Source organism: Loxodonta africana, chromosome X, assembly GCF_030014295.1.
Source record: "Loxodonta africana isolate mLoxAfr1 chromosome X, mLoxAfr1.hap2, whole genome shotgun sequence".
In the NCBI taxonomy this organism is placed as follows: domain Eukaryota; kingdom Metazoa; phylum Chordata; class Mammalia; order Proboscidea; family Elephantidae; genus Loxodonta; species Loxodonta africana.
Window position 1 is genome coordinate 79,304,685 of NC_087369.1, and position 18,110 is coordinate 79,322,794.

Below are 18,110 nucleotides of genomic sequence, written 5' to 3' on the forward strand. Positions count from 1 at the left end.
AAACCTAAGATTTTCTCTTTTGGCCAGAAAGCTAGTGTATGGAGAGCCATTTTCCTCTTCTCCATCTACTCTTTACATTGCCCTTGACAGAAAGGTGAGAGAGTGGAACTAGAGCTTCTGCACCGTGTCGGAGACAGGAGCAAAACTATGGCAACTGGCACAAGTACCCACTGAGTACCAATCTCTCCTGATGCCACATAACCACCCTGGATCAGAGGGAGGAAAGGAACCACAAGACCATGTACCAGCTGAGAGTTTTCTCTTTGTCATGTACCTACTGTGTACTACACCATTGCTTTCATAATCTTTGTTTCTTAATGCTAATACCAACCCTGTGAGGTGAAGATTGCCATCATCTCCATTTCACAGTAGCTAAAACTCAGAAAGGTTAAGTAACCTGCCCAAAGCTACACAGTTTTGTGTAGAGCTGAGGCTCAAACTTGGAAAAAAAAAAACCCCTATGCCATCGAGTTGATTCTGACTCATAGTGATTCAAACTCAGGCCTTACTAATTCCAAACCAAAGCTCTTTTCAATACACCACTATGCCTCCCATTCCTCATTTTCTGGAGAAATATTTATCAGCTTTGTTTTCCTAATTAAAGTCCCATGACACCTCACCTAAATTAGCTCATAACTGTGGACAAAAATAATACAGATTCTCCTCAGAGTGGTCACAGATTAGGTCCCAGGAAAAGTAACGGATTAATTAAAAAAAACTTTGCACATCAATGTAATAGAATTGAGAGTCTAGAAACAAACCTACACATTTCTGGTCAATTGATTTTTGACAAAGATGTCAAGATCATATAGTGGGGGAAAGAGTAGTCTTTTCAACAAATAATGTTGGAAGAACTGGATACTCATCTGCAAAAAAATGAAGTCGGACCCCTACCTCACACCATATAAAAAAGTTAACTCAAAATGAATCAAAGACCTAAATGAAAGAGTTAGAAGTATAAAACTCTTAAAAGAACACATAGGAGCAAATCTTCATGACTTTGGATCAGGCAATGATTTCTTAGACTTCTGTAAAAACGGTGTGGGGATGGTATTTGACATCATCCAATTTCACAAGGGGGGAGGAAAATCAAGACCAACAGCCCAAGGTTGATTCCTATGAGGTGCAGGTCAGACATGCCTTCTCTCTCGGCCATCTTTACTAATTCTGACACCAACTGTCCCTCTCACAGCACTCTCTACTTCCCTGCTACTTTCAATTATTTATTACAATGGCCACACAGAACTCACAGACCACACTCAAGATTATGGGGTTTATTAGAGAAGTAACTTGTGGCCCAGTGATTAAGAGCTACAGCAAGCTACCGCTGCTAACAAAAAAGTCAGCAGTTTGAATCCACCAGCTGCTCCTTGGAAACCCTATGGGGCAGTTCTACTCAGTCCTATAGGATCTCTATGAGTCGGAATCAACTCAATGGCAACAGGTTTGGGTTTTTCTGGGTTTTAGGAAAGTAACAGTTACAATTCAGGCTCAAGAATACTCAGGAATCCAGACATAAATCCATCCACATATGAGCAGCTGATATTTGACAAAGGTCCCAAATCAGTTAAATGGGGGAAAAGACAGTCTTTTTTTAACAAATGATGCTGGCATAACTGGATATCCATCTGCAAAAAAAAGGAACAAAACCTATACCTCACTCCATACACAAAAACCAATTCAAAATGGATCAAAGGACTACACATAAAATCTAAAACCATAAAGATCATGGAAGAAAAATAGAGACAATGCTAGAGGCCCTAATACATGGCATAAACAGTACACAAAATATTACCAACAATGCAGAAGAAAAACTAGATAACTCGGAGCTCCTAAAAATCAAATACCTATGCTCACCCAAAGACTTCACCAAAAGAGTAAAAAGATTACCTACAGCCTGGGAAAAAGTTTTTAGCTATGACATTTCTGGCCAGTGCCTGATCTCTAAAATCTACATGATGCTGCAAAAACTCAACTACAAACAGACAAATAATCCAATTAAAAAATGAGCAAAAGATATGAACAGACACTTCACTAAAGAAGACATTCGGGTAGCTAACACATACATGAGGAAATGCTCATGATCATTAGCCATTAGAGAAATGCAAATCAAAACTACAATGAGATTCCATTGTCACTCCAACAAGGCTGGCATTAATCCAAAAAATACAAAATATCAATGTTGGAGAGGTTGTGGAGAGACTGGAACACTTATACACTGCTGGTGGGAATGTAAAATGGTACAAAAATTTTGGAAATCGATTTGGCACTTCCTCAAAAAATTAGAAAAAGAACTACCATACAGTCCAGCAATCCCACTCCTTGGACTATATCCTAGAGAAATAAGAGCCTTTATGCGAACATATATGCACACCCATGTTCACTGCAAGACCGTTTACAATAGCAAAAAGATGGAAGCAACCAAGGTGTCCATCAATGGATGGATGGATCAATAAATTATGGTATATTCACACCATGGAATACTATGCATCGATAAAGAAGAGTGAGGAGTCTGTGAAACATTTCATAACATGGAGGAATCTGGAAGGCATTATGCTGAGTGAAATTAGTCAGTTGCAAAGGGACAAATATTGTATAAGACCACTATCTAAGAATTTGAGAAATAGTTTAAACAGAAAAGAGAATATTCTTTGAAGGTTACGAGAGGGGAGAAGGAGGGAGGGAGGGAGGGGGCTATTCACTAATTAGATAGTAGATGAGAACTATTTTAGGTGAAGAGAAAGACAACACACAATACAGGTGAGGTCAGCAAAACTGAACTAAACCAAAAGCAGTTTCCTGAATAAACTGAATGCTTCGAAGGCCAGCATAGCAGGGGCTGGGCATTTCAGGACCATGGTTTCAGGGGACATCTAAGTCCACTGGCATAATAAAATCTATTAAGAAAACATCCCGCATCCACTTTGGAGAGTGGCGTCTGGGGTCTTAAAAGCTAGCAAGCGGCCATCTAAGATGCACCAATTGGTCTCAACCCACCTGGACCAAAGGAGAATGAAGAACACCAAGGACATGAGGTAATTACGAGCCCAAGAGACAGAAAGGGCCACATAGATCAAAGACTACATTAGCCTGAGAGCAGAAGAACTAGATGGTGCCTGGCTACAACCAATGACTGCCCTGACTGGGAACACAACAGAGAACCCCTGAAGGAGCAGGAAAGCAGTGAGATGCAGACTGCAAATTCTCGTAAAAAAGACCAGACTTAATGGTCTGACTGAGACTAGAAAGACTCCGGTGGTCATGGCCCCCAGACCTTCTTTAGCCCAGGACAGGAACCATTCCCAAAGCCAACTCTTCAGACAGGGGTTAGACTGGACAATGGGATAGAAAAGGATGCTGGTGAAGAATGAGATTCTTGGATCAAGTAGACACTTGAGACTATGTTGGCTTCTCCTATCGGGAGGGGAGAGGAGAGGGCAGAGTGGGTTAGAGGCTGGTGGAATGGACATGAAAAGAGAGAGTGGAGGGAAGGAGCAGACTGTCTCATTAGGGGGAGAGCAATTAGGAGTGTACAGCAAGGAGTATCCCCCACATGTGTGTCAGTTTGTCGTACCGTGGGGGCTTACGTGTTGCTATGATGCTGGAAGCTATGCCACCAGTATTCAGATGCCAGCAGGGTCTCCCATGAAGGACAGGTTTCAGCTGAGCTTCCAGACTTAAGACAGACTAGGAAGAAGAACCCGGCAGTCTACTCCTGAAAAGCATTAGCCAGTGAAGACCTTATGAATAGCAGTGGAACATTGTCTGATATAGCACTGGAAGATGAGCCCCCCAGTTTGGAAGGCACTCAAAAGATGACTAAGGAAGAGCTGCCTCCTCAAAGTAGAGTCAGCCTTAATGACGTGGATGGAGTAAAGCTTTTGGGACCTTCATTTGCTGATATGGCACAACTCCAAATGAGAAGAAATAGCTGCAAACATCCATTAATAATCAGAACATGAAATGTACATAGTATGAATCTAGGAAAATTGGAATTCGTCAAAAATGAAATGGAACGCATAAACATCGATATCCTAGGCATTAGTGAGCTGAAAGGGACTGGTATTGGCCATTTTGAATCAGACAACCATATACTCTACTATGCCGGGAATGACAACTCGAAGAGGAATGGTGTTGCATTCATCATCAAAAAGAACGTTCCGAGATCTACCCTGCAGTACAATGCTGTCAGTGATAGGAAAATATCCATACGCCCACAAGGAAGAACAGTTAATACAACTATTATTCAAATTTATCCACCAACTTCTAGGGCCAAAGATGAAGAAATAGAAGATTGGTATCAGCTGCCGTGGTCTGAAATTGATCGAAATGCAATCAAGATGCATGGATAATTACCGCCGATTGGAATGCAAAAGTTGGAAACAAAGAAGAAGGATCAGTAGTTGGAAAATATAGCCTTGGTGATAGAAACAATGCCAGAAATAGAATGATAGAATTTTGCAAGACCAATGACTTCTTCATCGCAAATACCTTCTTTCACCAACATAAACGGCGACTATACACGTGTATAAAAAAAAAATTTTTTCTTTTTTTTTATACACGTGGACCTGGCCAGATGGAACACACAAATCAAATTGATTGCATCTGTGGAAAGAGACAATGGAAAAGCTCAATATCATCAGTCAGAACAAGGCCAGGGGCCAACTGTGGAACAGACCATCAATTGCTCATATGCAAGTTCAAGCTGAAACTGAAGAAAATCAGAGCAAGTCCACAAGAGTCAAAACATGACCTTGAGTATATCCCACCTGAATTTAGAGACCATCTGAAGAACAGATTTGATGCACTGAACACTAGAGACTGAAGACCAGACCAGAGTTGTGGAACAACATCAAGGACATCATCCATGAAGAAAGCAAGAGGTCATTGAAAAGACAGGAAAGAAAGAAAAGACCAAGATGGATGTCAGAGGAGACTCTGAAACTTGCTCTCGAATGTCAAGGAGCTAAAGCAAAAAGAAGAATTGATGAAGTAAAAGAACTGAACAGAAGATTTCAAAGGGCCTCTCGAGAAGACAAAGTAAAGTATTATAATGACATGTGCAAAGAGCTGGAGGTGGAAAACCAAAAGGGAAGAACACCCTCGGTGTTTCTCAAGCTGAAACAACTGAAGAAAAAATTCAGACCTTGAGTTGCAATAGTGAAGGATTCTATGGGGAAAATATTAAACGAAGCAGGAAGCATCAAAAGAAGATGGAAGGAATACACAGAGTCAGTATACCAGAAAGAATTAGTCAATGTTCAACCATTTCAAGAGATGGCATATGATCAGGAACCGATGGTACTGAAGGAAGAAGTCCAAGCTGCTCTGAAGACATTGGCGAAAAGCAAGGCTCCAGGAATTGATGAAATATCAATTGAGACGTTTCAACAAACAGATGCATTGCTGGAGTTGCTCACTCATCTATGCCAAGAAATATGGAAGACAGCTTCCTGGCCAACTGACTGGAAGACATCCATATTTATGCCTATTGCTAAGAAAGGTAATCCAACCAAATGTATGTGGAAATTATAGAATAATATCATTAATATCACACGCAAGTAAAATCTTGCTGAAGATCATTCAAAAACAGCTGTAGCAGTATATCGACAGGGAACTGCCAGAAATTCAGGCTGGTTTTTCAGAAGAGAACGTGGAACCAGAGATATCGTTGCTGATGTCAGATGGATCCTGGCTGAAAGCAAAGAATACCAGAAGGATGTTTACCTGTGTTTTATTGACTATGCCAAGGTATTCGACATAACAAATTATTGATAACATCGCGAAGAATGGGAATTCCACCAGAACACTTAATTATGCTCATGAGGAACCTTTACATACATGAAGAGGCAGTTGTTCGGACAGAACAAGGGGATACTGATTGGCTTAAAGTCAGGAACGGTGTGTGTCAGGGTTGTATTCTTTCACCATACCTATTCAATCTGTATGCTGAGCAAATAATACTAGAAGCTGGACTATATGGAGAAGAACGGGGCATCAGGATTGGGGGAAGGCTCATTAGCAACCTGCTTTATGCAGATGACACAACCTTGCTTGCTGAAAGTGAAGAGGACTTGAAGCATTTACTAATGAAGATCAAAGACCACAGCCTTCCATATGGATTGGACCTCAGCATAAAGAAAACAAAAATCCTCACACCTGGACCAATGAGTAACATCATGATAAATGGAGAAAAGATTGAAGTTGTCAAGGATTTCATTTTACTTGGATCCACAATCAACAGCCTTGGAAGGAACAGTCAGGAAATCAAAAGACGCATTGCATTAGGTAAATCTGCTGCAAAGGACCTCTTTAAAGTGTTGAAGAGCAAAGGTGTCACCTTGAAGACGAACGTACGCCTGACCCAAGCCATGGTATTTTCAATCGCATCATATGCATGTGAAAGCTGGACAATGAATAAGAGTTTACGCCTTTGAATTGTGCTGTTGCAAAGAATATTGAATATACCATGGACTGCCAAAAAAAACGAACAAATCTGTCTTGGAAGAAGTGCGGCCAGAATGCTCCTTAGAAGCAAGGATGGCAAGACTGCGTCTTACATACTTTGGACGAGTTGTCAGGAGGGACCAGTTCCTGGAGAAGGACATCATGCTTGGCAGAGTACAGGGTCAGTGGAAAAGAGGAAGACCCTCAACCAGGTGGATTGACACAGTGGCTGCAACAATGAACTCAAGCATAACAACGATTGTAAGGATGGCGCAGAACCGGGCAGTGTTTCATTCTGTTGTGCATAGGTTTGATATGACGCGGAACCGACTCAACGGCACCTAACAACAACAAGCAAGGTGTATATAAATTTTTGTATGAGAGACTGACTTGATTTATAAAGTTTCACTTAAAGCACAATAAAAATTAAAAACAAATAAAAGAATACTCAGGATACAGCTCTTGCATCAGGACAGCCTCTTTCAAACCTTGCTGTGCTCATAGGCACGCCTCTCCCTGGCCCTAGGCCTTTCCACAAAGGCACTCAGCTTTCTCTCTCTGCGGGCGGGGAAGCCCATGGCACTGTCTCCTGCTGCCGGGTCTCTGCTGCCAGGTCGCTCTTGCCACTACTTCTCACTGTCTTCAGGGTTACAGCTTTCTCTCTCCTGGTGTCTTGCTTCCAGGAGCTTCTTAGCACAGGGATCCCAGGTCCAACGAACGCGCTCGCCACTCATAGCTGTTCTTCTTTGGTAGTGGTAGGATCCTCCTCTCTGCTCTGGATTGGCTCTCTTTTAAGGCAAAACTGACTAATCCCTTTGGTAGGCCAAAATTACCTTATCACACACCTGCCCAATTACCTGGGTGGGAGTTACAAGACCATGGCTAGAAAGGCCACAAACAAAAGTAGTTTATAGCACCACAACATGACACCAAAACCACAAGTGACAAAAGAAAAAAATAGATAAATTGGGCTCCATTAAAATTAAACACTTTTACGCTTCAGAAGACACTATCAAGAAAATGAGAAGACAATTCACAGAACAGGAAAAAATCTTTGCAAATTACATATCTGATAAGCGTCTTACAGCTCAACAGTAAAAAGACAAATGACCAAACTTAAAAATGGGCTAAGGATTTGAATAGGCATTTTTCCATACAGAATATACAAATGAAAAGTTGCTCAATATCATCAGTCATTAGGGAAATGCATGTTAAAGCCAAAATGAGTTGCCAATTCACTCCCACCGTTGTTGTTGTTTTTAGGTGCCATTGAGTTGTTTCCAACTAATAGTGACCCTATGTATAACAGAACAAAACACTGCCAGGTCCTGTGCCATCTTCACAATCGTTATGCTTAAGCCCATTGTTGCAGTCACTGTGTCAATCCATCTCATTGAGGGTCTTCCTTTTTTTCCCTGACCCTCTACTTTACCAAGCACGATGTCCTTCTCCAGGGACTGGTCCCTCCTGACAACATGTCCAAAGTATGTGAGATGTAATCTTGCCATCCTTGTTTCTAAGGAGCATTCTGGTTGTACTTCTTCCGAGACAGCTTTGTTTGTTCTTTTGGCAGTCCGTGGTATATTCAAGGTTCTTCTCCAACACCACAATGCAAAGACATCAATTCTTCTTTGGTCTTCTTTATTCATTGTCTAGCTTTCACATGCATAGGAGGCGATTGAAAACACCGTGAATTGGGTCAGGCACACCTTAGTCTTCAAGGTGACATCTTTGCTTTTCAACACTTTAAAGAGGTCTTTTGCAGCTGATTTGCCCAATGTTTTTGTGTCTTTAGGGTCTGTAGGGTCGCTGTGAGTCGGAATCGACTTGACAGTACTGGGTTTTTTTGGTTTTTTTTTTGGTTTACGTGTCTTTTGATTTCTTGACTGCTGCTTCCATGAGTGTTGATTGTGAATCCAACTAAAATGAAATACTTGACAACTTTAATCTTTTCTCCGCTTATAATGATGTTGCTTATTGGTCCAGTTGTGAAGATTTTTCGCTTTTACTTTGAGGTGTAATCGATACCGAAGGCTGTGGTCTTTGATCTTCATCAGTAAGTGCTTCAAGTCCTCTTGGCTTTTTGCAAGAAAGGCTGTGTCATCTGCATATCACAGGTTGTTAATGAGCCTTCCTCCAATCCTGATGCCCTGTTTTTCTTCATATAGTCCAGCTTCTCAGATTATTTCCTCAGCATACAGATTGAATAGGTATGGTGAAAAGACACAACACTGACGCTCACTTTCCCAACTTTAAACCACACAGTATCCCCTTGTTCTGTTTGAACAACTGCCTCTTGGTCTATGTACAGGTTCCTCATGAGCACAATTAAGTGTTCTGGAATTCCCATTCTTCACAATGTCATCCATAATTTGTTATGATGCACACAGTCGAATGCCTTTGCATAGTCAACAAAACACAGATAAACACCTTTCTGGTATTCTCTGCTTTCAGCCAGGATCCATCTGACATCAGCAATGATATCCCTGGTTACACGTCCTCTTCTGAATCCAGCTTGAATTTCTGGCAGTTCCCTGTTGGTATACTGGTGAGCCGCTTTTGAATGATCTTCAGCAAAATTTTACTTGTGTGTGATATTAATGCTATTGTTCTATAATTTCCACATTCGGTTGGAGCACCTTTCTTAGGAATAGGCATAAATATAGATCTCTTCCAGTCAGTTGGCCGGATAGCTGTCTTCCAAATTTCACTGCATTTATTTCTTGGAACATCTCAATTAGTGTTCCGTCAATTCCTGGAGCCTCGTTTTTCGCCAATGCTTTCAGTGCATCTTGGACTCCACTAGGATGGGTATTATCAGAAAAACAGAAATTCGTAAGTGTCACTGAGGATGTGGAGAAATTGAAACCCCTCATACATTGTTGGTGGGGATGCAAAATGGCGCAGGTGTGGAAAATATTTTGGCAGTTCCTCAAAAAGTTAAACATAGACTTACCATATGACCTAGCAGTTCGACTCCTAGGTATACACTCAAGAGAACTGCAAACTTGTACATGAATGTTTGTAGCAGAATTATTAATAATATTCAAAAAGTGGAAACAACCTAATGTCCACCAACTGATGAATGGGTAAGCAAAAAATAGATATCTACATAATGAAATATTATATTATTTTATTGTAATTTTTTTTTACATAATGAAATATTATTTGGTCATAAAAACGAATATGTTCTGATAAATGCTACAACATGAATGAATCTTCAAAACATTATGCTAAGTGAAATAAATCAGTCACAAAAGAATAAATATTGTATGATCCCACTGTCTTAGCCATCTAGTACTGCTATAACAGAAATACCACAAGAGGATGGCTCTAACAAAGAGAAATTTATTTCTTCACAGTAACTTAGGCTAAAAGTCCAAATTCAGGGTGTCAGCTCCAGGGGTAGGCTTTCTCTCTCTGTTGGCCTTCTCATCAGTCTTCCCCCGTGGTCCAAAGGACGTGCTCTGCTTCTGGCAATGTTTCCTTGGTGTTTTGAGGTCCCCTTGTCTCTCTGCTCGCTTCTATCTTTTGTACGTCAAGAGATTGCCTCAAGACACAATCCAGTCCTGCAGGTTGTCCTGCCTCACTAACACAACTGCCACCCATCCTCCTTCATTAACATCATAGAGGCAGGATTTACAACATATAGGAAAATCACACAATACCAGGAATCATGGCCCAGCCCAATTGATACACACATTTTTGGGGGGACATAATTGAATCCATGACACCCACTTTTATGAAATGTGTAGAATTTGACATATGTGTAGAGCCCAAAGCTCATTAGTGGTTACCAGGAACAGGAGGGAGCGGGGAGAAGGACTCATTGCTTAGGAGGCACTGACTTTTTGTGAAGGGTGATAGCAAAATTTGGAAACAGATATTGGTGATGATTACACAACATGATAAACAGTTAATACCACTGAACTGTGCAGGTAAAAAATGTTGAAATGGAAAATGTTTTCTTATATATATTTTACCACAGTAGAAAAGCATATGCTAAGTGAAAGAAGCCAGACACAAAAGACCACATATTGTAGGATTCCATTTATATGAAATGTCCAGAACAAATCTGTAGAGACAGCAAGTACATTAGTGTTTGCCGGGGGAGAATGGGGTATGACTGCTAATGGGCATGAGGTTTCTTTTGGTTGATGAAAATGTTCTGAAATTAGACAGCGGTGATGGTTGCACAACATTGTAAATATATTAAAAGTCATGAAATTTTACTTTTTTCAGTAAAAAAGTAATGTTTAAGAAAAATTAACCTGAAAGTGTAAGCTGTATTAAAGTTTAAAAAAAAAAAACACAATAAAAATCTTTCAAAATACTTTTATTTTGAAATTATTGTAGATTCACAGGAAGTTGCAAAAGTAGACTCCAGCTTCCCCAAAAGGTGACATCTTATATAACCGTAGTACAATACAAAAAACAAGAAATTGACATTTGTACAATACCGTTAATTAGATTACAGGCCTTATTCTGTTTTCACCATTTTTACGTGTGTGTTGTTGCTAGAGCCCTAGTGGCACAGGTGGTTAAGAGCTCGGCCACTAACCAAAAGTTTGGCAGTTCGAATCCACCAGCCACTCCTTGGAAACCCTATGAGGCAGTTCCACTCTGTCGGTTAGGGGAGCTATGCATCAGAATCGACTCCATGGCAACGAACAATGGGTGTTGTTGTTCGGTGACTTGGAGTCGGCTACTACATGTAGCAACCTTATGTGTAACAGATAAAACGTTGTCTAGTCCTGCACCATTCTCACAAAATGTACTCATTTTTGCAACTACTGTGTCAATCCATCTCATTGAGGGTCTCCCTTATTTTCACTGTCCCTTTAGCAAACATGACGTCATTCTCCAGCGATTGCTCCCTTGTGATGACATATCCAAAGTAAGTGAGACAAAGCCTCGCCATCCTCACTTCTATGCCTATAAAATTCGATCCCATATATAGATTTGTGTAACCACTACCATCATGATATAGAACTTCCTTGCACTATCCCTGTACAATTAAACCCACCTCACCTTTGTCCCTGTTCCCTAGCAATAGCTGATCTGTTCTCCATCTCTATAGTTGTGTCATTTCAAGGACGTTATATAAATGGAATTATACTTTATGTAACCCTTTGGGGTTGACTTTTTTCACCATTATTCTATAACGCCCTTAAGATCTATCCAAGTTGCCAAATATCAACATTTCATTCCTTCTTATTGCAGAGCAATATTTCATGGTATTGACGTACCACAGTTTGTTTAACCATTCACCCACCAAAGGACATTTGAGTTTTTTCCAGTGTTTGGCTATTATGAATAAAGCTGATATAAACATTCATGCACAGGTTTTATGTGAACATCAATTTTCATTTCTCTGGGATAAATGCCCAAGAGTGTAATTGCTAGGCTGTATGGTAATTGCAAATTTAGTTTTATAAGAAACTGCAAACTATTTTCCAGAGTGTCTGCTCCATCTTACATCTCCACCAGCAATATATGAGTGATCCAGTTTTTCCACATCCTCATCAGCACTTGGTGTTTTCACTATTTTTTTTTTAAAAATTAGCCAGCCTGATAGGTGTGTAGTGATATCTCATTGTGGTTTTAATTAGCATTTCCTAATGGTTAACAAAAGAAGCCTGGTGGAGCAATGGTTAAGAATTCGGCTGCTAACTAAAAGGTTGGTGGTTCGAACCCATCCAGAAGCTCTGTGGGAAAAGGAACTGGAATTTGCTCCTACAAAGATTACAGCCTAGAAAACCCTATGGGGCAGCTCTATTCTGTCACATGGGGTTGCTATAAGTCAGAATTGACTCAACAGCACCTAACAACAACATGGCAAAAGGGACTTTGTAGATATTAATAAGTTAAGGATCTTGAGATAGAAAGATTAGTTCAGATTATCCACAGTCTGCCCTCACCTCATTGTTGTTGTTAGGTGCCATGGAGTCAGTTCAGACTCATAGCAACCCTATGTATAACAGAACAAAACATTGCCCGATCCTGTGCCATCCTTACAAACGTTGCTTTGTTTGAGCCCATTGTTGTAACCACTGTGTCAATCTATCTCATTGAGGGTCTTTCTCCTTTTTGCTGACCCTCTACTTTACCAAGTGTCTTAGTCATCTAGTGCTGCTATAACAAATACCACAAGTGAATGGTTTCAACAAAGAGAAATTTATTCTTTCAGTCTAGTAGGGTACAAGTCCAAATTCAGGGTGTCAGCTCCAGGGAAAGGCTTTCTCTGTTGGCTCTGGAGGAAGGTCCTTGTCATCAATCTTCCCCTGGACTAGGAGCTCCTCCACACAGGAACCCCAGGTCCAAAGGACACGCCCTACTCCCGGTGCTGCTTTCTTAGTGGTATGAGGTCCTCATGTCTCTCTGATTGCTTCTCCTTTTTATATCTCAAAGGAAATTGACTTAAGACAATATCTAATCTTGTGGATCTCACCAATGTAACTGCTGCTAATCCATCTCATTTACATCATAGTGCCTTAGTTATCTAGTGCTGCTATAACAGAAATACCACAAGTGGATGGCTTTAACAAAGAGAAGTTTATTTTCTCACGCTGAAGTAGGCTAAAAGTCCAAATTCAGGGTGTCAGCTCCAGGGGTAGGCTTTCTCTCTCTGTTGGCTCTGGAGGAAGGTCTTTCTCATGAATCTTCCACTGGACTAGGAGTTTCTCTGTGCAGGAACCCCAGGTCTAAGGGACGCCCTCTGCTCCAGGTGCTTCTTTCTTGGTGGTATGAGGTCCCCCTGTCTCTCTGCTCACTTTTTTCTTTTATATCTCAAGAGATTGCCTCAAAACACAATCTAATCTTGCAGATTGAGTCCTGCCTCATTAACACATTTGCCACCTATCCTCCCTCATTAACATCATAGAGGCAGGATTTACAACATATAGGAAAATCACACAATACCAGAATATGGCCCAGCCAAGCTGATATGTACATTTTTGGGAGGACATAATTCAATTCATGACACATAGTGATAGGATTTACAACACATAGGAAAATCACATCGGATGGTAAAATAGAAGACAATCATACAATACCTAGCCAAGTTGACAGATATTTTGGGGGTACACAATTCAATCTATGACACCAAGTGTGATGTCCTTCTCCAGGGACTAGTCCTTCCTGATAACAAGTCGAAAGTATACAAGATGAAGTCTTGCCATCCTTGCTTCTAAGGAGAATTCTGGCTCTACTTTTGCTATGTAGGGGAGCATATTTACAAGTTCCAGGCATTAGGATGTGGACATATTTGGGCGGAGGAGGGAGAGAATCACTATTCAACCTACCAAGTGGATCTTGCTTTTTCTATCAAACCTGGGGACTCTTCACCAAGCTCTAGGTCCCAAAATTTTTCTATTTTTTTCTAAAGTTTGTGTGTGTGTGTGTGTTTTAAGTGAAAGTTTACAAATCAAGTCAGTCTCTCATACAAAAATTTATATGTACCTTGCTATGTACTCCTAGTTGCTCTCCCCCTAATGAGACAGCACACTCCTTCTCTCCACCGTGTGTTACCCGTGTCCCGTTTAGCCAGCTTCTGTCCCCCTGTGCCTTCTCTTCTCCTCGTCAGACAGGAGCTGCTCACACAGTCTCATGAGGAGCCAAGAAGCTCCTCACTAGTATCATTTTCTATCTTACAGCCCAATCCAATCTCTGCCTGAGGAGTTGGCTTTGGGAATGGTTCCACTCTTGGGCTAACAGAAGGTCTGTGGACCATGACCTCCGGGGTCCTTCCAGTCTCAGTCAGACCATTAAGATTGGTCTTTTTACAAGAATTTAATGTCTGCCTCCCACTGTTCTTCTGCTCCATCAGGGACTCTCTACTCTGTTCCCTATCAGGGCAGTCATTGGTTGAAGCCAGGCACCATCTAGTTCTTCTAGTCTCAGGCTGATGTAGTCTCTGATATATGTGGTCCTTTCAGTCTCTTGGGCTCATAATTACCTTGTGTCTTTGGTGCTCTTCATTCTTCTTTGCTCCAAGTGGGTTGAGACCAGTTGATGCATCTTAGATAGCCACTCACTAGCGTTTAGGTCCCCAGACATCACACACAAAAGTGGGACGCAGAATGTTTTCTTAATAGATTTTATTATGCTAAATGACCTAGATGTCCCCTGAAAATATGGTCCCCAGACCCCCACCACTGCTACTGTGGCCTTTGAAGCATTCGGTTTTTTCAGGAAGCTTCTTCGCTTTTGGTTTAGCCCAGTTGTGCTGACCTCTCCTGTCTCGTGTGTTGTCATTCCCTTCACCTAAAATAGTTCTCTACTATCTAATTAGTAAATAACCCTCTCCCTCCCTCCCTCCCCACTCTTGTAACCACCAAAGAATATTTTCTTCTCTGTTTAAACTATTTATTGAGTTCTTATAATACTGGTCTTATACAATATTTGTCCTTTTGCAACTGACTAATTTCACTCAGCATAATGTCTTCCAGGTTCCTCCATGTTATGAAATGTTTCATGGATTCATCATCGTTCTTTATCGATGCGTAGTATTCCATTGTGTGAATATACCATAATTTATTTATCCATGCATCCGTTGACGGGCATCTTGGTTGCCTTCATCTTTTTGCTATTGTAAACAGTACTGCAATGAACATGGGTGTGCCTGTATCTGTTTGTGTAAAGGCTCTTATTTCTCTAGGATATATTCCAAAGAGTGGTATTGCTGGATTGTATGGTACTCCTATTTCTAGCTTTTTAAGGAAGAGCGAAATAGATTCCAAATAGATTTATACCATTTTACATTCCCACCAGCAGTGTATAAGTGTTCCAGTCTCCACAACCTCTCCAACATTGATTATTTTGTGTTTTTTGGATTAATGCCAGCCTCGTTGGAGTGAGACGGTATCTCATTATAGTTTTGATTTGCATTTCTCTAATGGCTAATGATCCTGAGCATTTCTTTGTGTATCTATTAGCTGCCTAAATGTCTCCTTTGGTGAAGTGTCTGCTTGTATCCTTTGCTCATTTTTAATTGGGTTATTTGCCTTTTTGTTGTTGAGTTTTTGCAGTATCATGTCGATTTTAGAGATCAGATGCTGATTGGAAATGTCATAGCTAAAAACTATACCATTTCGCATTTCCACCAGCAATGAAGAAGGCTTCCAATTTCCCCACATCCTTCCCAATGTTTTGCCTTTTTTTTTTTTTACCTTAGCCATCCTAGGGGGTGTAAAATGGTATCTCATTGTGGTTTCGATTTGCCTCTCTCTGATAGCTAATGATGCTGAGTATCTTTTCCTGTGTTTGGTGGCCATTTGACTGTCCTCTCTGGTGAAATGTCTCTTCAAGTTCCTTGCCCATTTTATGATTGGGTTGTCTTTCTGCTGTTAAGTTGTTGAAGTTTTATATATATTTTGGTTATTAAATTTTTGTCAGATATATGATGTCCGAAGATATTCTTTCAGTTGGTAGCTTGTCTTTTTACTTTTTTGGTAAAGTCTTTTGATGAATGAAATATTTTAATTTTTGTAAGGTCTCATTTATTTATTTTGTCTTTTGCTGTTTGTACTTTTGTTATTATATTAGATAACCCGTTGTTAATCCATGCTTCAGTATAGATTACACCTCAACATAAAGAAAACAAAAATCTTCAAAACTGGACCAAAGCAAAAATCCTCACAACTGGACCAATGAGCAACATCATGATAAATGGAGAAAGATTGAAGTTGTCAAGGATTTCATTTTACTTGGATCCACAATCAACATCCACGGAAGCAACAGTCAAGAAATCATATGACGCATTGCATTGAGAAAATCTGCCTTAAAGACCTCTTTAAAGTGTTTAAAAGCAAAGATACTACTTTAAGGACTAAGGTGAACCTGACTCAAGCCATGGTGTTTTCCATCACCTCATACGCATGCAAAACCTGGACAATGAATAAGGAAGACCGAAGAACAGTTTATGCCTTTGAGTTGTGGTGTTGGCGAAGAATGTTGACTATACCATGAGCTGCCAAAAGAATTAACAAATCTGTCTTGGAAAAAGTACAGCCAGAATGCTCATTAGAAGTGAGGATGACATATTATCAGGAGGGACCAGTCCCTGGAGAAGGACATCATGCTTGGTAAAGTGGAGGGTCAGTATAAAAGAGGATGACCCTCAATGAGATGGACTAACACAGTGGCTGCAACAACGGGTTCAAGCATAGCAATGATCATGGGGATGGCGCAGGACCAGGCAGTGTTTTTGTTCTGTTGTACATAGGGTCACTATGAGTCGGAGCCTACTCAACGGCACCTAAAAACAATAACAGTGACAATTGTTAAGAGCTAGGCCCGACAACGTTGCCCCTGCATTTTCTTCTAAAAATTTTATGGTTTTGGTTTGCACATTTAGGTCCTTAATCTTTTTTGAATTTGTTTTTGTGTATGGTGTGAGGCATGGGTCTTGTTTTGGTTTTCTGCATGTGGAAATCCAATTTTCCCAACACCACTTATTGAAAAGAATTTTCTTTCCCAATGAAATGGATTTTCTTTCCCAATGAAATGGATTTAGCATATTTGTTAAAAATCAGTTGACCCTAGATATGCAGGTTTATTTCTGAACTCTCAATTCAATTCCATTTGTTTATGTGTCTATTATTATACCACTACCAAGCTGTTTGGATTACTGTAGCTATATAATATGTTTTAAAATCAGGAAGTGTGAGTCCTCCTACTTTGTTATTCTCTTTCAACATTGCTTTAGCTGTTCGGTGCCTCTTCCCATTCCATGTAAAGTTGTACAAAAAACTCTTAAAACTCAACAATAAGAAAACAAACCACACAATTTAAAAATGGGTGAAAGATCTGAACAGATGTCTCACCAAAGAAGATATACAAACGCAAATTTCCATATGAAAAGATGTTCAACATCACGTATCATTGGTGGTGGTGATCGTGGTTGTATGCCATCAAGTCGATTCCAACTCACAGTGACCCTATAGGACACAGTAGAACTACCCTATAGGGTTTCCTGGGAGCAGATTGCCAGGTCTTTTCTCCCACAGAGTCTGTAGTTTTGACTTTACCAAATGTCATAGAGTTGAAATTATACAGTGTGTAACTTTTTCAGACTGGCTTCTTTCAGTTAGCAAATATGCATTTAACTTCTTCCATGTCCTTTTGTAACTTGGTAGTTCATTTCTGGAGGTTCATTTTTTAGGTTCGAATCACTGACCTTTTGGTTAGCAGCCAAGTGCTTAACCAGGGCTCTGTCATATGTCATTAAAACCAAAAAACCAAACCCACCACCGTGGAGTCAATTCTGACTCATAGAGACCCTATAGGACAGAGTAGAACTGCCCCATACGGTTTCCAAGGAGTGGCTGGTTGATTTGAACTGCCAACATTTTGGTTAGCAGCCATAGCTCTTAACCACTATGCCATACGTCATTAGGGAATTGCAAATTAAAACAAAGGTGAGACACCACTACACACCTATAAGGATGGCTAAAATTGAAAACACAAAACAAATGGTGATGAGGATGTGGAATAATGGGAACTCTAATTCATTTTTGGTGGAACAGCTACTTTGGAAGACAGTTTGGCAGTTTCTTACAAAGATAAACATTATCTTACCATACAATCCAGCAGTAGCACTCCTAGGTATTTACTCAAATGAATTGAAAACTTATGTCCACACAAAAACCTGCACACAAATG